A 25,137-nucleotide genomic window follows, 5' to 3' on the forward strand; every position below is an offset into this window, starting at 1 on the left:
TTCCTACGTGTCCTCGAACTCCAAAACAGCTACTGCAAACCTGAACATGTGTTAAAATAGAACGTCAAACACTTGCGTGTTGGTGAGAAATCAAGTTTAATACAATACATAGATAACAATAAATCTGCGCGCAACATGTGTATGTCTGGTTTTCAACAAGGGTGTAATCCGATCGGGACCAACTCTAAGATTCATAGACTGCCAGTGCTCACAATTGAGCTCACAAACAAGACAAACTGTGCATGTGCAAACAAAAGAGAAAATCATAAACGATAGTTCTCCCGTTTTCATCTAATGGTACCATGAGAACTGCGGAATAGACCGACAAGACGGTTAATGATCCACACATACAAATAAACAGCCAAGTCTACGTCCTCAACACATGGGATACTGCGCGACTAAAGTTCATAAACAGTTTAAGACTCTAAGTTTGTATGAACACATGAACATCCCAAAACATTAAAAGCAAAAAGGGATTAGGTACGAAATTACTCACTTGATAAACGATGCGGTGTAAGATAAAGCAAGAACCAACTTTAAACAAGCATAAGTTAACCTATAAATAAGATTATTGTTTTAGTGATTGGTTTTTAGTCTTGATTATAAGTTTGCATAAGTAAATTATTATATATAATATATATATTACCGAAAATCAGGGCAGAGGAGAGGAGAAAACGGAGGCAAGAGAGGAGGCGGCAGAAGGACAATCAGCAGAGAGCAAAGGAAGAGAGATAATAAGTGTTTGTGTGTGTAGTGTTAAGAAAAATAAGATTATTATTTATAGAGAAACCCTAGGAGACATGAATCCAGAAAAAGGGGAAAAGATTCCAAGACAAACAGAACAAGACAAAACAAAAGATAACAAAAGATATCAAAAGCAAGTTTAGAAAAGTAAAAGATATCAAAAGATATGGCAGCAGGGAAAAAGAGAAAAAGGCTGACAGGGAACAGTAAAAAGGCATGGGCGGTTCAGATAAAGGTACAGGTCAGGCATGGAAAAAGCAGATCTCAAAAGATAATGTCAGTCACTTTTTCTGCCAACCAATGGGGTTGGTGCGCATGCTGCGCCGAAAGTAACTTTTCAGACATAAAGCAGATTAGGTCAACAGCACAAAAGATAAGACAACACAAAAGCAAACGGCTAGATTAAACAGAAGAAAACTCAAAGGGTTTAGCGCGAGAAAGCTCGAGCGCGAAGGCAGACACAGAAGGTCAAGAGAGCGCGAGCGCGAAGGCAGATGGAACCAACCTTAACGCGTCGCGGAAAGAACTACATTTCTAAGCGCGCCGCGGGAATAATCACATTTCTTAGCGCGCCGCGGGAGGAACTAAAATTCCTAGCGCGCCGCGGGAAGAACTATAATTCTTCGCGCGCCGAGGGATGAACTACGATCCTTAGCGCGCTGCGAGAAGAACTACAAATCCTTAGCGCGTCGCGGGAAGAACTACCGTTCTTCGCGCGCTGCGAGAAGAATTACAATTCTTAGCGCGCTGCGAGAAGAGTTTGTCTCGCGTATCGCTGGCTTCCTTGAAAGGAGTCTGGCGCGTGGAGCTGCGCAGACAACCTTAGGCGGGAAGGAACAAAGGACAAGCAAAGAGTTAGAAGAAAAGAGGGAAACAAGGCGTAAGGGCGAGACGGCGACAAGAGGGAAAAGAAGGCGGAAAGAGAGAAGAAGAGGGACGGGACGGCGGAAAGAAAGAGAGGGAGAGGCGGGAAGGAAATTATATATTATTATTAAAAGTAAAATATAAGTATAAATAAATATAAAATCATAAAAGAAAGAGATCGGATAAGGGAAACGGGTACCTGGGTCGGGTCGGATCGGGGCAGATGTCACAGAAATTAGCCTGATAATTCAGTCTAATGAAGAAGAATTCTCTAATGCTAAAACCTTGTTATTACTAATAGAGCATAAGTCCGCGGGAATAATACAAGATTTTATCAAAGGAACCTCCTGGAATGAGGATTTAGATGGTATTGATCTTTTTGAACAAATTATTAACGCCTTATACACTATGTTTTTAGGCCTTGATTTCTTTTCTAATAAAGATCTAGAAAACCAGAAATTGCTTGAAAAAGCAAGACAAAACTTAACAAGAGCACAGTTATGTGACATCTGTCTTTTAGACGAATTTACCTGTTTGTTCGAAACAAATTTATATAAATTAAATACAGGAGAATACCACTCTTGGGTAGAAGTCTACCTAATGAAAATTCCAATCATGGGTGAAAAAGCCAAAGAAAGATGGAATAAAGAGAAAAACGGTTTAACAATGCATTCTCTAGGGTTTGCCACTAAAATTGTTAAAGAAGAAATTGCTGCATATTGTGATTTCTCTAAAAAACAAAAACAGTTAAAAAGATTCAACAAAAACTGTTGCAGGAAATTAGCAGAAATTCCACAGTTATCTTTCGGCTGTGAGCAAACAAAAGATAAAAAATATTTCAAAAAGAAATATAAAAAAAGGTATAAACCAAAGAAAAGATTTTGGAAAAAAAAAAAGAGAAAATTTACTCCTGGTAAATACTTCTCAAAAGAAAAACCTAAGGTTTGTCCTCAAGGAAAAAAGAAATGTAGATGTTGGATATGCTCTGAAGAAGGGCATTATGCTAACGAATGTCCTAATAGACAAAAATTTCCAGAGAAAGCGAAGCTTACCTCTATAGCAAAAACAAATGGATATTTTCCCTCTGAAGATAGTTTTGATGATTATATGCAAGTATATTCATTAAAAATAATTAGTGATTCATCCTCTGAAGATTTCTCTTCCGAAGAATCAGGATGAATAAAAATCTAATTATCAATTGGGAAGAAGATATTTTACAAAAGAAAAATGAGTTAGTATATTCAAACATAACTAATCCTAACTGAATTTATATCAAGGGAAAAATTTTCCTAAAAGGATATAAAATTATAACTCTACACTGTTATATAGACACAGGGGCAAGTCTATGTCTCGCAAGCAAGCATGTTATACCCGATGAATTATGGGAAAATACTCCCAGAAGCATTGATGTAACAATCGCCAATCAAGAAACAATTAAGTTGGATAAAGTCTGTAGAAATCTGATTGTCTATTTCTCAGGAGAACCTTTTATTATTCCAACAATCTATCAACAAGAATCAGGTATTGATATACTCTTAGGAAACAATTTCTGTCAGTTATATGGTCCATTTACCCAATGGTTAGATAGAATATCTTTTCATCTTAATCAGGAAATGATTTTGATTAAAAAAGTAACAAAAGCCTTTCAATTAGGAAAGCCCGGATTTCTTGAATCTATGAAAAAAGATTCAAAAACAAAACAAATACCAGGTACTAATATAACTCAAGAAGTTATAAAACCTGAAGAAAAATATTTTCTAGAAATAAGAAAGTATCAAAAAATTGAAGAAATACTTGAGAAAGTATGCTCAGAAAACCCTATAGATCCTGAAAAATCCAAAAAATGGATGAAAGCGTCAATAGAGTTAATTGATCCAAAAACTATAATCAGGGTAAAACCTATGAAATATAGTCCCCAGGATAGGGAAGAGTTTAAAAAACAAATCAAAGAACTATTAGATCTTAAACTAATAGTCCCAAGTAAATCTCCTCACATGTCTCCTGCATTCTTAGTTGAAAATGAGGCAGAAAAAAGAAGAGGAAAAAAGCGAATGGTTGTAAATTATAAAGCAATCAATGCAGCTACTAAAGGTGATAGCCATAATCTCCCGTGTATGCAAGAGTTACTAACCCTCTTAAGAGGCAAAACCATTTTTTCAAGTTTCGATTGCAAAAGTGGTTTCTGGCAGGTACTATTAGATGAAGAATCGCAGTTATTAACTGCATTTACATGCCCAGACGGACATTATCAATGGAAGGTAGTTCCTTTTGGTTTAAAACAAGCACCCAGCATATTTCAACGACATATGCAAAACGCTTTAAGAGGATTAGAAGAATATTGTACCGTCTATGTTGACGATATAATAGTTTTCTCAAACTCCGAAGAAAAACACTATTTTCATGTTTTTTCAGTTCTAAAAACAATTGAAAAATATGGGATAATTTTATCCAAAAAGAAAGCAAATCTTTTTAAAACAAAAATAAATTTCTTAGGCTTAGAAATTGATCAAGGGACTCATTGTCCTCAAAAACACATTTTAGAAAATTTGCATAAATTTCCTAATATCTTAGAAGACAAGAAACATCTTCAAAGATTTTTGGGCGTTTTAACTTATGCAGAAAGTTATATTCCAAAGCTTGCAGAGCTTAGAAAACCGTTACAGGTAAAATTAAAGAAAGATTATGTTTGGGAATGGAAACAATCTGATACTGATTACATAAAAAAGATAAAGAAAAAATTAACAGATTTTCCAAAACTTTATCTCCCAAAAGAAAAAGATTTTCTTATTATAGAAACAGATGTCTCAAACGATTTTTGGGGAGGAGTTCTAAAAGCTAAAACAGCCGAAAGAGAAGAGATATGCGGATACACTTCGGGAAGCTTTAAACCAGCTGATCGAAATTATCACAGTAATGAAAAAGAATTACTAGCGGTAAAAAATACTATCTCAAAATTTTCCATTTATCTCACTCCTGTAAAATTCCTAGTCAGGACAGATAACAAAAATTTTACTTATTTCCTTAAAACAAAAATTTCTGGAGATAATAAACAAGGACGCCTCGTCAGATGGCAGATGTGGTTCTCAAGATATGCTTTTGATATTGAGCCCCTTGAGGGGCCAAAAAATGTCTTGGCTGATTGCCTTACACATGATTTTCAAAATAATTGAAATCACTATTTACCCGGTTATAAATAAGGACCACACAAGCTCATATTTCATAACTGTTTTTCCCGAAGGAAAAACTTCTTGATATCTACATTGTTTCTCCTATAAGGAGATTTACTCACACATGTTTCTAGAAAATCAAAAGTAGAAAGAAAAAAAAAGAGGCGAGTGTTGATGCCCTTAAACCTAAATCATACTTCTTTATATAGGAGAAGCAGATTTTTACAAATGACCAAAGTGGCCTTCTTCTATCGTCATTGATGACGTTTTTAGTCTATATACCCATGTGTTGGGTCCAGGTCTCTGGTGTCTTCTTCCGAAAAGTAGATTCCTTCTTCAGTGGAATAGCTGCTTTTTGTTAAAGTTGCTTTGCACCATGTGCATTGGTGGTCCTCAATGATTTCTTTTAACTTTTGGCAAAGTTTTTCTTTAGTGGTGGGACTGACCTCTACTTTATTTTCAATAATTTGTTGTGTGAAATTATTGATGGCTGCCCGTTCGACTTGTGGAAGAGGCGTTGTGCTATAGCTTGTAATAATGCAATTATTGCTGCAATAATTTACTTTGTTAAAGCTTCCTCTCTTGATTTTGTCAAGATTGTGAAAGATCCTAATGAATCTTTCTGTTCTGATTGAACTCCAGTTTTCAATGTCTTCATCATCGTTCATAATTTTTGAAGGATTGACAGTTCTTGTTTTGGCTAGGCCAATTTCTAGGTGATGGTAGGCGGGAAAAGTACTTCCTTGATACCAATCGGGAAGAATGGATGTGCATTTGACAAAGATATTTGCATCCTTTGCTGCTGCAATCTTCTTTCGAAAGTTTTTAATTGCTTTCTTCATTCCTTCTGTCAATAAACTGATTTCTAGCAAATTAGATGCAGGATAAATAAACTTGATTAATCCAGCAGAAAATGCTAGAGAAACAAGTTCTGGGCTAGAGCCTGGACAAAAGACAATTAGGCTTTTAGTGGCCTTATCTTCTGTGTAGATATGTTCGGACTCAAAATCGTTTTGACTAAGGGACCTTGCTTTGGACCATATTGTCCTGAATTCATCCAGAGATATGATATCCTTTTCTTCTTTTTCTTCAAAACGTGTCATTTTTGAGAAATTTGTGGGAGCTTCTCTGAACTCTATAATTTTTTCTGGTTTCCTGGGTTTCAAAGGTTCAGGAAAAGTTATTACCTTTAGAGGTATTTCTTTTTTGCCGAATTCCGCAGAAAAACGTGTAGCTTCTTGTTGAGCTTGATACAAGGTTTTGTATTTTCTAAACGGGAAGGAATTTCCCGAGGTGTATTTGGAGACTAGAGACCAGTCTTCATAAATACCTCTGTGATCACCGTCAAAAATGACATAGAACCTAGAAGTATCTTTTTCTGGTTTGTTAGCCATTTCTGAGTAACTTGGTCTGAGAGAGACCTTTTCAGTTTTTGGCAAACTGTCAGCCATCAACGGATTTGTTGTGTCTTTACCAGAGCCGTTTGCTTCTGGACTAGATGAAGATTGTGGTTCTTCATTTACCTTATTTTTGCTTTTTTCCAAAGCAACAGGAGTTAACGGACTTGAGTGTTCCTTACCCTTAGCCGTTTGTAAGGGAATAGATTCAGATTGTATCCTTTCGGATTCCCGTTCTGAATTAACAGTTGTTGCTTTTAGACTTTCGTCATATAAAGCTATTTTTTCTTGAATGGCTTTAAGCTCAATAATCAAGAATTTTTCTTTAAGGCGTAATGCCTTTAATTCCTCCATTTCTTTTTTATTTTCTAAACCCGAATCCCCTTTACTTAAAATTTATAAAAAAGAGATATTGAATTTTTGAGATGATAAATATGAGCTTGTGTGGTCCTTATTTATAACCGGGTAAATAGTGATTTCAATTATTTTGAAAATCACGTGTAACGCAATCAGCCAAGACATTTTTTGGCCCCTCAAGGTGCTCAATATCAAAAGCATATCTTGAGAACCACATCTGCCATCTGACGAGGCGTCCTTGTTTATTATCTCCAGAAATTTTTGTTTTAAGGAAATAAGTAAAATTTTTGTTATCTGTCCTGACTAGGAATTTTACAGGAGTGAGATAAATGGAAAATTTTGAGATAGTATTTTTTACCGCTAGTAATTCTTTTTCATTACTGTGATAATTTCGATCAGCTGGTTTAAAGCTTCCCGAAGTGTATCCGCATATCTCTTCTCTTTCGGCTGTTTTAGCTTTTAGAACTCCTCCCCAAAAATCGTTTGAGACATCTGTTTCTATAATAAGAAAATCTTTTTCTTTTGGGAGATAAAGTTTTGGAAAATCTGTTAATTTTTTCTTTATCTTTTTTATGTAATCAGTATCAGATTGTTTCCATTCCCAAACATAATCTTTCTTTAATTTTACCTGTAACGGTTTTCTAAGCTCTGCAAGCTTTGGAATATAACTTTCTGCATAAGTTAAAACGCCCAAAAATCTTTGAAGATGTTTCTTGTCTTCTAAGATATTAGGAAATTTATGCAAATTTTCTAAAATGTGTTTTTGAGGACAATGAGTCCCTTGATCAATTTCTAAGCCTAAGAAATTTATTTTTGTTTTAAAAAGATTTGCTTTCTTTTTGGATAAAATTATCCCATATTTTTCAATTGTTTTTAGAACTGAAAAAACATGAAAATAGTGCTTTTCTTCGGAGTTTGAGAAAACTATTATATCGTCAACATAGACGGTACAATATTCTTCTAATCCTCTTAAAGCGTTTTGCATATGTCGTTGAAATATGCTGGGTGCTTGTTTTAAACCAAAAGGAACTACCTTCCATTGATAATGTCCGTCTGGGCATGTAAATGCAGTTAATAACTGCGATTCTTCATCTAATAGTACCTGCCAGAAACCACTTTTGCAATCGAAACTTGAAAAAATGGTTTTGCCTCTTAAGAGGGTTAGTAACTCTTGCATACACGGGAGATTATGGCTATCACCTTTAGTAGCTGCATTGATTGCTTTATAATTTACAACCATTCGCTTTTTTCCTCTTCTTTTTTCTGCCTCATTTTCAACTAAGAATGCAGGAGACATGTGAGGAGATTTACTTGGGACTATTAGTTTAAGATCTAATAGTTCTTTGATTTGTTTTTTAAACTCTTCCCTATCCTGGGGACTATATTTCATAGGTTTTACCCTGATTATAGTTTTTGGATCAATTAACTCTATTGACGCTTTCATCCATTTTTTGGATTTTTCAGGATCTATAGGGTTTTCTGAGCATACTTTCTCAAGTATTTCTTCAATTTTTTGATACTTTCTTATTTCTAGAAAATATTTTTCTTCAGGTTTTATAACTTCTTGAGTTATATTAGTACCTGGTATTTGTTTTGTTTTTGAATCTTTTTTCATAGATTCAAGAAATCCGGGCTTTCCTAATTGAAAGGCTTTTGTTACTTTTTTAATCAAAATCATTTCCTGATTAAGATGAAAAGATATTCTATCTAACCATTGGGTAAATGGACCATATAACTGACAGAAATTGTTTCCTAAGAGTATATCAATACCTGATTCTTGTTGATAGATTGTTGGAATAATAAAAGGTTCTCCTGAGAAATAGACAATCAGATTTCTACAGACTTTATCCAACTTAATTGTTTCTTGATTGGCGATTGTTACATCAATGCTTCTGGGAGTATTTTCCCATAATTCATCGGGTATAACATGCTTGCTTGCGAGACATAGACTTGCCCCTGTGTCTATATAACAGTGTAGAGTTATAATTTTATATCCTTTTAGGAAAATTTTTCCCTTGATATAAATTCAGTTAGGATTAGTTATGTTTGAATATACTAACTCATTTTTCTTTTGTAAAATATCTTCTTCCCAATTGATAATTAGATTTTTATTCATCCTGATTCTTCGGAAGAGAAATCTTCAGAGGATGAATCACTAATTATTTTTAATGAATATACTTGCATATAATCATCAAAACTATCTTCAGAGGGAAAATATCCATCTGTTTTTGCTATAGAGGTAAGCTTCGCTTTCTCTGGAAATTTTTGTCTATTAGGACATTCGTTAGCATAATGCCCTTCTTCAGAGCATATCCAACATCTACATTTCTTTTTTCCTTGAGGACAAACCTTAGGTTTTTCTTTTGAGATGTATTTACCAGGAGTAAATTTTCTCTTTTTATTTTTCCAAAATCATTTCTTTGGTTTATACCTTTTTTTATATTTCTTTTTGAAATATTTTTTATCTTTTGTTTGCTCACAGCCGAAAGATAACTTTGGAATTTCTGCTAATTTCCTGCAACAGTTTTTGTTAAATCTTTTTAACTGTTTTTGTTTTTTAGAGAAATCACAATATGCAGCAATTTCTTCTTTAACAATATTAGTGGCAAACCCTAGAGAATGCATTGTTAACCGATTTTCTCTTTTTCAAAGCTATAACAAAGTAAATTTCTAATACCTTTATATTCTTGATTCCTAAGAAGAGCTTTGATTAACAAAGCTTATGGTCGACCTTACTTTATAAATCATTGTACCAACATAAAGGGTAAGGGTAACAACATATTGTAGTCGTTGACCATAAGACGACTCACACTCACATAGGCTGGCTGTTGGTGTTAAGGAAAGAAATTTCCAACTATATCTCTAAAATAAACCATGTATATGTCACTATTTCAAAATATTTATAAAGAGAGAGAAAGAAAGAAAGAAACTTGATCAAAGACCATTAGACCCTTTTAGCTGCCACGTGGAACCTTAAAAATCCGAATCTAGGCTTAATAACATTTTGCAGGTGGAAGTGAAGAGGGGAGCAAATGAATGCGAGAAATGATTTAATTACTTTCTATAGAAGAAAGGGGTAAATATATGAGGAGACTCTAGTCAACATCAGAAAGCAAAGTGCACCAAGTCATATCTGATTATGTGGTCTGTACAAATATATTGTGGTGAGTACGTTTTATTACAACTAATTATCTGATTCTACTAACGAAACACAAAGATTTCAAACATTCCTCGACTAATAAAGTATGTTTTGTGGTTAAAAGGTTACGATCATTGTGGCTGCAAAGCGGTGTGCATGAACTGCCATCGGTCGAAAACAGGGAACTTTTGAAGATAAGCTTGCATCTATCCCTTCAAACAATATTATGGTGAGAACTATTGTGCTCAGTGCTGGCTCGTATAATATGAATGTTCAGTGTTTGTTTGCAAACTTTTTTGATATTTTACAGGCAGGCAGCTGACGTGTTATGGACCCACAAAAGGAACATGATTCTTTTACTGAACAAGAAATGTTTCAAGATTATCCATTGTTTACAAATGCGGAAAATAGTATTCCAAAGTAACAAACTGTCGATGTGGGATGTGGGTTTTATATTATGCTACATACATCTAAATAGTTTACTTTTTCTTATTGCACTCTGTATGCTTACTAAAGATAGATAGATTACACCTTTATATTATAACACCTATGTTCTCTGTTTTAAAGCCGACTATCGGAATCAAACCGATGACCATCACATTACAAATGTAATGTGATGCTCTAACCTCTCATCTAAGCAAGCTCACATAACATAAATCTCGCAACCAGTAACATGAATCACAAGCTTCAACTTCAATTTTAACAGCTAAATATTTAAACCTTAAAACTTGTAGGGCTTTACCCTCAAAAGGGAGCCCTTCCAGAAATTCTCGATGGCTAAGGGAGACCCAAAGCCAAGGAGGGGGTTTGGAAATAGTTTTCAACCAGCAATTGACGCGCCTCGGTTATTACCTCATTAGCTGCGTCATTGCCCCAAGCGCAAAGATACCTTCTGCCTTCACCCAGAGCCCCCTTTTATACACCCAGACCTTACCTCCTTTCATATCCCCAACCGATGTGGGATCAATCGCAAAGTCCACCTTCCAACCCACTCTTACATATTAATAATAATATTACCTCGTCATCTTCTTTTGTTCTGTTTGTGATCAAATTAACAAAATAATACTGAGATTAAGCGAGTTTTTTTTTCTCTCTTTTTTCTTTTAAACTATTATGGAACTCGTAATGGTGTTATATATGTAGGTAATTGTTAATGGTACGCAGTGGCAGACGGGAAGAAGAGAAGCAATAAACGAAACCCATTTAACTTGGGGCATGCTTTATGTCTGATGGGTTAAACAAGTACAATAAAAGATCAGCTTAAAGACACGACCATAATAGCAACCATGGATTATTTTTTAGAAAAACTTGTGTTTTGAAACCTGTTTGTGAGAGTGTTTTTGCTTAGCAACTTAGCCAGTTGATGCATGCCCTAACCGTAACATCCTAAGAGCAATAGGTAAATTAAAAGTGTCAAGATGGCAGGATCGGGTAATGTTTCAAGAAAAATGTTGAAATGAATTGAAAGGAAAGTGTAAAAGAATCAAAACTTTCAGCCATATGGCCTAGCAGAAAGTTTATTTATTTAACCAAACATGCACAAGATATTATGCATGTTGAGTTATTACTCAAATGAACGTACTCAACGAACTTCTCATATGTTTAGATAAATGAACAAACTAATCAGTTATTGTTCGTTAACATTTAGTTTAGTTAAATAACAAGTATCGTGTTCCTTTGTGGATAATTACCTGAAATTTCATACGCTTATTAAAATCGGGTATATTATTAATACAATAATCGATAATAATCGTGCCAATTTCAAAAAATACTAATGCTAATAAAATAGAAGCATATAACTTAAAAAGAAAATTAAACTATGTTGAACTTAAATGAGATTTGAATGAAGTAACAAATAGATAAAACAAGATATTATAATGTATTTAAAAAAGAATTTAAGACAATATTATGCTACTCTTTCCATGTTCCATTTATCTATTAATTGAATAGAGGAACAAACATATTTTATTTTCTTAATAAATGAACACAAGCAAGCGATACGACCATTTAAGTTCTCCTATGCAAGCCATACTCCTGCTCATTCAGTTCTCTTACAACCCTAATTTAGAACAGTAAACAAAAAACAGCAATACAAAAAAATCCAATTTCAGATGATATTATTATGAATCTCAAAATTTCCAACGACGTGCATGTTGGATCGCATTGCCACTATGATACATCAGATGCAAACGCAATTATGCAAACTCTATATTACAAAATTAAACCCTTCTGTTTCATATCCAGAAATATAAAACTCTACTTATTTGTACCTCTGCAGCAGCAAATTGTCACATTTGACTTGTTCTGAATTTGACATAAAGAACATATACCGAAATTAATCGCCCTCGGATCCTACAAAATTCATAACCATCCGAGTACCAAACCATATAACCTTATACCCCACTAACATAGTCTATTTATTTACACTTTCTATAACTAAGTAGTCTTATAAGTTTATCATTTCCTTTTGCTCACATAAAACTAAATCTGATTCTTGAATCCATGAAATAAGTTATATTTCACAAGTTTTTGCATCCTTCAAGTACCGTCGCGTTGCAAAAGAAGCACCTTTCGCAATTGATGAGGTGGCGATTTATGCAACCAGAACATGAAACATGTGTGCATGGTAAGAATTTGGCATCTGCTTCACACCTATAGCAAATGCAGCACACATTATCATCACTTTCTGTTTCTTCTTTATGGGCCACCCTCTTCAACAATGTTCTTGAAATAAGATGACTAGAAAAATCTTCCAACTGCCTGAGTTTTGTGAGATGAACATCTCCCTTAAAGCTGCCAGCCTGGCAAAGTAATGCAAGAATATGCGAGAGAATATTAGATTATATTATTTCAACAATAAGTTACAGACTACTAACCCAATTGAACTCTAATAGGTACTGGAATCCAGAAATAAGAGTATCCGCACACTCCATGCTGGCGAAAATGCTGACAATATCATTTTGCTCGCTGGCGTCGGTTACAACACTTGCATCCAACAAATTTAAAATGCTACCAACTAATGGTGCCAACATCATTCCTCGGTTGACTTTTTCTGGACTTTGACTGGGTCTTCTAAGTATCCTGTTAGAAAAAACCAAAATGAAACTACTTCATATATTTAAAGAAACTTACAAGTCAACGAATGGAAGAAACTTACAAGTCAAAGAACTCCGGGTCATCAACCAAAGTCAAATGATTGAGAACAAAAACAACCACCTCAACTAATCGTTGCAAGTTCGTATCTGCCCCCGACAAAAAAGCCTGGGGAATCTCACATGTGCAAAACTCTAGTACCCTTGCTAGATTGCTTGAAAGATCAAATATAACACTGCATTTTCTTTGTTGAAATTCTATCATCTGCATAAGAGTTTTTTTTTCCTTTTAATAAATTATTATCACTTGATAGAACACATTTGTTTGATAAAGATGATTGTAATATGTACCTGGCCTTTTTCTTGCATATCTTGTACGGAAACCGAGAATTCAGTCATTGCCCAACTTAGCGTATTAAAAAGACGATTGAGAAACGCTGAAAACAGTTCTTCATCTTTCAAACAGGCCTCACGTAGTAATTTCTGTTGGTCAACAAATGTGGATGTTAATAGCCAAGATAAAAAACTGTTTCACAAGTAGGCCGGGGTGTATATGAATTGAACGTAGAGTGAACCGTTCGGTGGGAATTTCTTTTATTAGATAAACAAACGAACATGAACTAAAGTTTGTGTTCATTTAGTTAAATGAATGAACATAAGCACATGTCTCGTTCGTTCATTTATGTTCTTTACTTTACGTTTGCTTAAGTTCGTTAATTTACGTTCATTAATCTATTCATATAAAATTTTTTGGCCCGTTATAATCTAGTCTAGTTTTAATAACTTTTTAGGCCCAACACATTGTTGGTCACATTTAATTTCCATTGGTTTTAGCTCAGTTATGTTCGTTTATCTATATTTAGACTTTAGATATGTCAGGTCATTTACGTTCGTAAACTGTTTGTTTATACTGTTAGCGAACGAAAATAAACACATTCGTTTTCTTAACGAACGAACATGGACAAGATAACCTCGTTTGTTTAGTTGTTCGTATTCGATCGTCCGTTTGATTAAAGTTAAACAAACGAACACAAACATGCTCCGTTTGTGTTCATTTTGCCCCCTCTACTAAAAGCAATGTGGTAAAGTCACCTGAAACACACTAGAAACCGATGAAGATTCTCCGTGCTTTGAAAATCCAAACCCGCAACCTCTGCATAATCTTACAAGTATATTTGTAACCGGAATCCATGATCGGTTATCAAAAAATCTGATAAAAGTGATGTTGGCAAGCTACGAGTCGCTGCTTTGTTGTTCTCAAAAGCAGCCAAAAACTCCTTGTACTGAATTAACACAGAAATTGATTGCAGAAGTAAATCTCTTAAATCTGCACTTGATATTCTTGGGTCACAAATGAGTAACAACAAAAGTAACCTGAAGAAATCAGATACAAAAAATTAGCATATATTATTATATATAAAGAATTTATATTACTGATCATAATAGATGGAAACTGAGAAACATACAAATGAACCAAGTCCTTGTTTTATAAACATTCCTGCTGGGACAAAAGGAGGATCACTCTTTCGCAAAACATGAAAACAATCAACCTGCAAAGAAAGATCAAACGGTTAATTTACTGCATTGAATCAAGAGGGCTTTATATATTTCAAAATATGATGGAAGGGTTAATAGCGTACCAGAGTTTCTATATAAAATTCAGGTACATAACTGAAAACAGAATCCATTTTGCTAAGAACCAGAAGCAACTGGACAATCCACATGCATGTTGCATACATTCCCCTTTGTTTCCAGCTGGAAAAAAGAGAGATGCGGTACCTACAATACAAACATAGTTATGAATTCAATAAATACATACTTTGTAATAGAAATTTTCAAGCAATTAGAAAAAAAAAACAAAAATAACTACCAAGCACAACGGCGCACACAATCTATAACCTCTTCACGGTAGATACTTCGGGCTTCTTTCAACCGTCTTAACTGTTCACCGCCACCTCGTTCTCTTATTTGTCTATCTGTTTCTTCCAGCTGGGATATTGAATGTGACTGATGAGTCATGTAGCCTGATGCCTGCACTCAAAACAACTCATGTTAGATATATAATGTATCTGAATACATATATGTATATATATATATAACGGATAATGTGTATATATAACCTGCTTAAAAATCGGTGCAAGACCTAAATGGTACAACAAAAGCATGGCATCCAAAAGCTCCTCTTCTTTTAATGTTGAAGAAGATGAAGTGCTCTCTAATGCTACAACCCTCATTTGCTGCACCAGGCGATAACCAAACTCAGAATCTGACCGGTCACTTGTGCTAGGTTTATCCGCCATGTCATCATTCAAATTGCCAGCACTGCACTCAGCTGCCACCTGAGCAGATCTCTCTGGAATAGATCTGCAATGGCTCTGAGAAGCTTTAGCTGTATATCTAAACGGATTCTTAGATATCCTTGAAAAATTAACATCCAAACTTAAACAACAGCACGGCTTCTTAATCCCCACATGTGTTATTCTGGTTTCTGGGTCCACGTCATCAACACATCCTTCTTCCCACCGAATCATTTCAGTTTCGGGTTCCACATTTACAGGGTGGACATTAGCTACATGACTGTAGGACCCACTAAGCCTTGGAATCTCAACTCGGTGAGGGTCGTTTTTAAGAATAAGTGGAAGCGGAAAACTTTGTTGACCACCTCTGTGTAGAAACCCGACACTTGGCCCACCACTAGTTCCAGAACCAAACATCCAACCACACCCTCTCACTGCAAATCCTTCTGATAAGAAATGAAGTATAACAGTAAACAAAGAAACAAGAACAGAATTGCTTGATATGCCATGTGGAAGGATGTTGCGATCTGCTCCCCTATTTCTTAATATAATATTCTGTAAAAATGTTCTGAAAACCGAGCCGGGTAACTGAGGTGGCGTTACAGGTGGAATGAATTGCATGACTAGACAGCATAGGTCCCGATGTTTCTCCTCAATCTGCAAAAGGGAGAACAAGTAAAATAGTACTACTTTGTCAGAGTGTAGGTCTAGAACATATGGATCAGAGGAAACATACCTTATTAACTGCTTCAGTCAAAGTTTTAGTGGTCAACATCATGCTACTTTCATTAGAAACAACTTCACATGAACCAGGCCACCATACAGCAGGTATCATATGCTGGAGATCTTGTTTGTTTGGACATCTTTGAGACAAAAACCCTTCAAATAAAAATTCAAAATCCGGCATCTTCCACCAAACCACCATCAAATCTTCACGCCTTAACATGTGACCAGCCAATGCAAGATATGGATACGAACCTGAATATGGACTCTCTCTTAAAACAATAGATGCAGTCTTACATTTGTAAGAAAGTGCAGATATCAGATGTTCAAGCATCAATGTGGACCCCGGGAAATCGAGTAAAACATCAAGTACTCTATCCAAACTTTCATAATCATGAGGCGCTTGATCCCGGAAAACATCCATGAGAAAAGACAAAAGCGGACCCCAACTTATATATTCCACACTTTCTGAATCTGCATCAAGAGCCAAGAATAACTCCATGCAAATTCCATAAGAAACGGGATTATACAACTCATTAACAGGCATAAACCGTTTTAAACTTCTTAGCTTTTCCATAGAGTTATAACTGCTATTCTCCCCTCGCCACATATTCAACAAGTTTGAAAAACAATGAAGCAAACCGACAGTTAACGAATTTGATGATGGCGGAATTTGAATTGGTTGGAATCCTTGAATTGGATATCTAAACGGGCGGGCCCCAAAATTCAAATGACAGCGTTCGCCTTGTGAGAGAGATATTGCTGGATAATAACCTAGCCCGGGAACCATCTTCCTTATTCCATTAAACGCTACACCGAGTGAAACACCGTTTCTAGAATATGAGATTTCATCAGCATCTAAATCTATGCAGCATCCAATGACATCACCAACAACCCATGTTTGACCATACGGTTCAGCATTCAGATTCCATTTGAGGACCCGTTTTCCATCATATGCATATGAATCATCTGCATCACCTACACCTGTGTGTTCTGTAAAAGGGCAAGTAATAGTAGCCCATCCAAGCTGCTGTAAACCAGCAGTTTCTAGGGTTACTTCATACATCCATTTACCTTTCCATACACATGCATTTGATCGTGCACTACTGAATACCGCATGGCTTTCAACTAACAAAGGCGGTTTTATAAGTTGAAACTCACCACACACGCTCGATTCTTCAATTTTAACGGTGTAAGGTCTAGAACCATCAACAGAGGCAGACACTCCGTCTCGTGAGGTTTCAACAGTCAATAAGGATTTATGATATTTTAAGTAATCGTTTCTTATAACGGAACGGATTGCATCAGCATCAACTTGAGACGTCAACAGATTAATCGTTTTATACGGGAGCTCAAACACGTGTTCAAGCGTCCGTTCAAGGGACTGTTCACCAAAATCATCACAATATGAAACGAGACGATTTTTCTGACTACTTTCCTTCTTATCTTCACCGTCCAATATTAGAGCTAAACCAGAAGCAAGCCAGTTTGTATGTTGACTATCATCAGCCATTGGTGGAATTATAAAAGTCACCCACAGTGACTCCAAAACCACTACCAGTAGCAGTTATAAGTTACAACAAGAGCATTTTAAAAGCTTAGGATCAAATCTCACCCTGAAAATTAAAGAGCACAAACTAGGGTTGTAAACAAACCGATCCGAACGAGACCTTGTTTGTGTTCGTTAAGAATCTGCCGGACAAACGAACGGTCCATGAACACGTGCCAAACGAAATTTCTTGTTCGTGCTAGTACGTTAAGGAAACGCATTTGTTCGTGTTCGTTCGTTAGCTTCATAAGTACGTTAAGGAAATGCATCTGTTCGTGTTTGTTCGTTAACTTCATAAGCGAACGCAAACGAACATACAAACACAAACCAGCATAGATACATATATAATCACATATGAATCTTAAAAAAAAAAAAAAAATTCTAATCCCAAACATTACACATATAACCTGCTAAAACATAAATCAAGTTAAGTAGTTAACACTATTTATCCAAACTAACATAACAAACTTAAGTGACCGAACGTTCATGAACACAATTGAATGAGTGAGACCTCTGTCCATGCTGGTTCATTTTATTAATTGAAGGGAATTCTTTGTTCATTTATTAAGCGAACGATGGCAAACAAACTTCCCACCAAACGGTTGTTTGCTGAACGTTGGATTAGTCAACAGCCCTAACAATAATCAACAAATGAAATCCGATTCTCCGGAGCGCATAACGTCTTCCATGGATAAAAAAAATAACAAAATTCATAGACCTTATGTTAGTTATAAGTAAGTGAATTGAAAACATGAAGAAACTGGACTGGTTTTGGTTCAAATTAAAAGACAAACAAGTGAACTGAAGGTTCGATGAGCTGGAATTCATGATATCGATTAATCATCAAACTTAAGCAAAGAAAAAGAGATGACAAGTTCATAACTATTTGAACTTATTATTATTCATCATGTTACAATAAATAAAAAAATCAACTCACTTACGAATCATGGAGCCATGGACATAGAGTCCGTAGCAAGCTTGTCAGACTTGCCACATCAACCGGCGGCTTCCTTCATCCACAGTAACTAACTATTTACCACCCAAAATAATTGGATTTTTTTTAACTGTGTTTGGATTTCTTTTCTTGCATGAAAGCTATGTTGATTATCATCAATTCAACTTTAACCTTTTCATATACTTTATTTTATGTAAATATGCTGTTAATTTTCTGAGGTGGTAACAAAAAAACGTGTATCATATTCGTTTCATAGCAAAAAAAAAAAAAAAGAAAAGAAAAAAAAAATCTTTATAACTTTTAGCATACATAGTGTTACAGAACAATCTTTTTAGACCTATGTGACGCTCGAGGCTAGCCAATCCATCCGCTCGTGATCATGGTCCACTGGTTTCGTCATGCCTTGGACTCATCAAACAAGCGGCAACAGCTCGCAACTAGCGATGCGTTTTTCGTGCAAGCACAACTAGGCATGTACGCTTTCCTTTCTCGCTGAAGTTGTACCCAATGAAGTCCGGGATGAACCAGCAAACCCAAACGTTCAAGCAATTCGATCTCCAAATATTTGATCCGTGATGGAACACGTATATATCCCTTTACCCTAAATGTTTCTTGTTTGTTCGTGAGGTTCTAGTTGTTTGTTATCCCTGTATATGAAAGACATGAATCCTTTCTTGTCACAATTTATGTCATTAGTTCACTACACTAGTCTTCACATGCGCTATTGGAGTGGTTAATACCAAATTGGTGTCAAGAAATTTTTTGGGGTGTGAATACACAATAATTAGAGGTTTTCTTGGCTCCTTATCGTTTAACCATCCATTCTTGTTAAACTCGAGCCTTCAGATGTTGTTTCTACATGTTTGTTGTTTATTTCGTTCTATGAGACACTACCAATAATAAATAATAATGATGAATTATATGATAAGATTTTGTTATTGGAGAGGGATTATTAGTTTAAATTTCAAGGTTTACAATCAAGATTAATTTCGCAAAATCAACCGAAAAAATTGTTGGTGTTGGTATTGATTTCATCAACCTTGATCTTTCAAATTTCGGTTGTTATATGTACTTAATAAAGTTGTACGTAATATAAAACGATTTATATGGTTTTTGATAATATAAATATAGTGATAAAAAATATTCTTATTTAATTAAAAAGTAATTAAAAAACAAAATCACCTTTTCTAAATATTTTTTTGTCATTTAATCTTTTTAATCTCTCGTAATAAACTCAGAATATGTAATTGTTACCCTACTTGAACACAATGCAAGCGGCATTGATAACCACTTGCACCTAAATTACGAATGAAAATGAGGTTAATCTCAAAGTTGACTCATTTTCTAGGAGTACCTCATTATTTCAACCTCCTTGAAACAAAATGTTGTTCAAACTAATGGAGCCACTCTCTTCTTCCAATGATTATGATCTGGCATATCTAACAAAGTACACACCGATAAACAAAAACAAATATTAACAATAAAAGTATATGAGTCGACCACAAGTATCACCGAGTTACTATGGATTAATAGTGGAGGCACATGCAATGGCTTGTATTGCCTCCAAGAAGTGCAAGTCACATGTGGAGGCTACAAAAAGCACAAAAGAACACCCACTTTAACCCACAAGTGTTGGTTCTATGGCTTTGGCCACAACAACGGAAGCCAAGGGTCACTTAAAGTGCCTCATGTGCAATCTTGTTAGTCCCCACTAGTCCACCACACAAAAAAGTAGTTTGGGGGAATATATTCTAGGTTATTTGGGCCAAACATGATCTTATCACTTCACTTAGGAACATGTTTGTTTGGGAGAGAAAAAAAAAAAGAAGGCCTCAAACTTTGTAATTATAACATGTTTTAAATCCATAAGACTTTTTGATTAGTTGGTGTCTAGGAGATGCGCTAAATTAAACTCTATGTAAAAGGGTTTTATTAATAATTAACAAAGTTTTTTTAATTAAAGTGCTTGCCTAGCAGCATCAATGTGTGTATATAATGTAATGGTGCTACACTTCAAGTGGTTGAGAGTTCTAGTCCTATGGTTGACACGTGTAGATTTATGAGTAAGATTGGATGATGTGTGAATTAGCCATTATAAAATACTACAAATCTTGAAAACTAGATAAAATGGTAGACTAGTTTGTAATTTTGAACTCCCGATATATATTGTTCGAACAATATAGTTTCGATCTCAACCAAACAATCTTAAGTTCATTAGGTGAGAGGTTAATCAAGCTCACAAACTACATTGGTTAATCAAGCTTATTAACTAGAGGTTAATAAGCTCAACAAGAGATTTCTCTCACAACTAATACTAACTGTGTAAGTAGGGTGCAACATAGCTGAGTCATTTGTGAGTTAGCAGATATTGGTTCGCTAAACACTTTAATCGTTTGAGCCCAACCTTAAGCTTGCAGTGGGGCACATTTAATAAGCGAGATTGAGCCCGAACTAACGGGCCTATTATTTATTTTATTTATTATTAATATATTACATATATACATAGTATTGTTTATAAAATAACAACAAATATAATTACGAATATATATATATATATATATATATATATATATTTGTTGTATATGGCAATATATATAAACGTATATAGATATAATAATCAAATAAGTTATACATAATAAGTGAGCGAGTAGAACTTGAGCTTGAAGACTAATTATGAGTAGTGCTTTACATTTAAGTTATTCGAGTCGAGAACGAGTTGAGTTTGACTTGGCACTTAGTTATTTGTTTAAATTCATGTAAAGATTACACTTTGTTTCTAATTTTTTAATTCTAATTTTTTAAGAAAATAGTGAAGAAGAATATGGTAACACTCATTGTGCATATTTTATTAAATGATCATTGAATGTGTGAAATATAAAACTAGGGATGGGCAAGAAGAATTGTTAACTAGATAATATAAGAAATGAAAAAAAAAGAATAAAAAAAAATTAATTAGTCTACTAAAATCTGGAAGAAATTTCATATTTAACTATCTACATTATACTATTAAAACAAAACTATTCTTTCAAATAACATTAACTAGAGTAGCTAGCTAGGATGTCAACAAATATTATTATCATTTATAAAATTACTAACAAAGTTACAAATGTAAATATAATCTAATCTAATCTAACTATACTATTAAAGCAACACAAGTTGTCCACATGGTATTTAACTAGGCACTCCACATAGAATGTCAAGTAGATGTCATATCACTATTTCCTATTATATTATGACCCATGATCCGTTTTCTTATTATAACCAATGACCCATAAGGCTTTATTTGAAAAATATATTATTGTGTATTTCCTATTATATTATGACCCATGACCCGTTTTCTTATTATAACCAATGACCCGTAAGGCTTTATAAAATTTTGAAAAATATGTTATTGTGTGATACAGATTTCGAACCCAAGACCTCATGTGTTTCAAACCAAATGTGCTTACCAACTCCACTAAAATGGTAATTGTGTTTGATTTATTGACTTAACATATATAAATGTGATTTCTCTTCAAGTATAAAACCAAAACTATATTTAATTGTTAACATTTTCATAATTCACAATATGACATTGTCTTCTCATATCTCTTTAACACAACCATTTAAGATTGTTCATCGTTTCTCTCTTTATTTTAAAATATAATATATTTTTATTTACTTTCTTTTACAACAAAACTGTCACACCTCGACCAATGAAGGCGGAAATGTCGAAGCGCGACATGATTGCTCATTGCACAATGACACTATAAAGTTACAATATTTAAACAACTCATTTAAATCCATATCATCATAAATAACACAACAATTGTTCATACAAAATGCCAAAGAGATAGATAAACAAATAACTTGTTCTTTTATTTTCTAATATCCTAAAGCCAAGATAATAAGTTTCTTCAAGTAATCCAATCAAGCTAACATCAAACCTGTAACATTGCATAAAATAGAGTTTGTCAATACGAAGGTTGGTGAGCAATTTTCATAGTTTTGGACAATAACTATATAGTATGAAATCCACAACTAGTATATGAAAACAATAAATAATAGCAACAATTTAGATAATAAAACCGTCAATAAGAATACATTGACGAACCGTCAATAAGAATACATTGATGACAATAATGAAACCGTCAATAAAAATACATTGACGACACCTTTCTATATGGGGATACCATATATACTCGGAATTAACGTATGATCATACTTTGATGAGGCTACCCGCCTTAGCATTCAAAAATTTGCACATAATCACGTAAAGCATATAACACCAAATCGAGCATTTATTTAAGTAAACATATACAATACGTGTTGTGGTTTAAGACTCAAGTATAAATCATTTGAATTTGAATAAGTATGCAATGCCACCCTTAAAACGAAAGATGGAAAACGGGGGATGAAAAAAATACTCACATTAACAAGTAACTTGAAAGATAGTGTCGTGAATAATTGGAGAGATTGGTTTAACGAGCAAGACCTATATTAAGCGGGTCTTGTGTTAGTAGGTAGTCTTGGAAGGGTTTAAAATAAAATACATGACAAATAAAGTAAATAAATAAAGTTTAGGATTTAAAATGTAAATATTTGAGAAATTAAAGAAACGAGTTTTGTAAAATAAGTTTACTCGAAACCGGGGTCTCGGTATTCTATTCATTAGTTTTTTTCTTTTTTTACTCAACCTATGTTAAGTAATAATGTGGGTTAAAATGCGATATTGCAAAACCCTTGGTTATAAGAATACCAAAACGAGGTTTAAACCTGTGTTCGGGTTTGTCGGTTCCAGACTTGATAATTGACCAAGCTCACAGTTAACTTCCCAAAATAATAAATGTTATGAGATAACTCAATAAAATCAAAATAGACTTAACCAAGTATGTAGTTCTATTGTGAAGAACCTTAACGTTCGTTAAGCGAGTATACGACCTTATTGGTTCAAACTTGTTATAAGATCAAGTTGGTTACCGACATGCCAAGTATGTTTAGAAATTAACTAAAATTTATTTAAAATATAATCTTGAAGGAAAATATGAGTTTTGGTGGCTAAAAACACACTTGTGTGTCTTAAGCGAGTGAACTCGGTTTAGTTCGGTTTTTGGTTCGGTCCTTGACTCGGAATAAGACCGAGGATGGTTACCACATACCCAATTACCATGGAACTTGTAAAATAACTTATAAATAATAATACTCAAGTTTTACATTCAAAAAGTTAATAATAATGCTTTTAAACAAAAGTTCGGTTTTTGGTTCTGTTCTCAACTCGGGATGAAACCGAGGCTAGTCACCACATACCCAATACCATGGAACTTGACAAATATGAACAATAAACTAAAATATGTAGAAGTTAAGCAAGTATAACAAGTTATATGGTTAGATTTGTTAAATATATAAACAAGGACTACAAAGTCCTCCATGTAACCTTGCCTTACTAGCCCGACATTTCAACCGGCCGAGACCGGAGAAATGAAAGACCGAAGGTAAACAAGGAGTGTATATTATATATATGTTGTAACATCAAGTTTTAAGTATTGAGAAGTTAGTTAAAATGAAAGATTAGCATATGAAGAACAACCTTAGAATACAATAATTTGAGAGAGAAATGAAGAAATGAGCAAGCACAAATGAAGAAGATGGGTGTGTGTATATAGGATAAGTTGAATGAGTCTTTCATAAAGGGTGTTTAATGAAAATGGGTTGGTTATAGACCCAAGAAAGCACAAACTACAAATGGGTCATTCAAGTCTCCGTTTTGGTAGTTTTAGTCCGTGGAGTTCGTTTTGAGCGTTTTCGGGGAATTTTAAGAACCAAAAAGGGTGTTTTTTTTATCCAACAACTATAAAACAAAACTTTAATATACAATTCATCATTTTGATAATATCGAAAGGTTCGGGATACAAAACGGGTCGGGTTTACATTAAGAATACAAGTATAAAATAACCCGAAATTGACAAATGTCACAGTATCCCCTACTTTAGGAAATTTCGTCCCGAAATTAAGATGATGTAAATAAATATGGATATTTCTCCTTCATCGAGTCTTCTCGTTCCCATGTAAACTCCGCGCCACGCCGTGATTCCCATCGAACTTTAACTAACTTAATGCGACTTCGCTTGGTTTTCTTTTCATTGCGGTCCATGATTTCAACGGGTCGTTCAACCATAATCATTGATTCATTGACTTGTACTTCGTCGAGAGGTATATGGAGACTACCTTCAGCTAAGCACTTCTTGAGATTTGAAACATGAAAGGTCGGATGAACACCGGTGAGTTCTTCCGGTAGTTCGAGTCGGTAGGCTACTTTTCCGACTCGCTCAAGAATCTTGAATGGGCCTACGAAACGGGGAGCTAGTTTTCCTTTCTTTCCAAAACGAACAACTCCTTTCCAAGGGGATACCTTGAGAAGGACGAGATCGTCGACATTGAATTCGATCGCTTTTCGCCGTTTGTTTTCTCTGTTAACCCCGTCTATTTTCAAAACTTGCAATTTAGTACTTTTTTTAACCCCGTCTATTTTCTCTGTTAAGTCAGGGGTGCTTTGGTAATTTCGTAATGTTTTCTTTTCCTTTTAAAAGCTCCCTTTTAAACTTTCATAACCCTATAACTGTTGCAACCTAAACTATTGCAACAAAGACCGACGACGACGATAGAAGATGTTAGGGTTCTGGCGACTGCTGTCAAGATTTTCAACAAAAACGGTTTTCCGGCGAGTTCCAAGGTCACCCGTGATGGTGGCGAGGAAGGCCGATGGCTGCCATATCTCCGGCAGCAGCAGCGCTGGCGACAATCAAGTTCAATTGGTAGCGGTGGCGATGGCTGTAGTGGCTAGGGTTTCGCCACCGTATCTGAAAATTGTGGAAAA

The 25,137-nt window shown here is 34.7% G+C and overlaps 1 non-coding gene and 1 pseudogene across 2 annotated transcripts; both read right to left on the reverse strand.

Annotated features, from left to right (window-relative positions):
* Positions 1-10,402: 10,402 nt before the first annotated feature.
* LOC143594238 (U4 spliceosomal RNA) lies at positions 10,403-10,555 on the reverse strand. Its single transcript, XR_013146292.1, has one exon. It is a non-coding gene; the product is annotated as a U4 spliceosomal RNA (small nuclear RNA).
* Positions 10,556-12,172: 1,617 nt separating this feature from the next.
* On the reverse strand, positions 12,173-17,390 carry LOC143594237 (E3 ubiquitin-protein ligase RKP-like; annotated as a pseudogene). The gene is made up of 10 exons (XR_013146291.1): positions 15,794-17,390; positions 14,881-15,714; positions 14,631-14,791; positions 14,401-14,539; positions 14,227-14,310; positions 13,853-14,134; positions 13,112-13,243; positions 12,826-13,025; positions 12,545-12,749; positions 12,173-12,469 (listed from the first exon to the last, which is right to left on the reverse strand). The product of XR_013146291.1 is annotated as an E3 ubiquitin-protein ligase RKP-like (transcript).
* Positions 17,391-25,137: the final 7,747 nt, after the last annotated feature.

This window comes from Bidens hawaiensis, unplaced genomic scaffold, assembly GCF_021521415.1.
Source record: "Bidens hawaiensis isolate Kalapana, Puna unplaced genomic scaffold, B.hawaiensis_p1.1 tig00043396_1, whole genome shotgun sequence".
Classification (NCBI taxonomy): Eukaryota; Viridiplantae; Streptophyta; class Magnoliopsida; order Asterales; family Asteraceae; genus Bidens; species Bidens hawaiensis.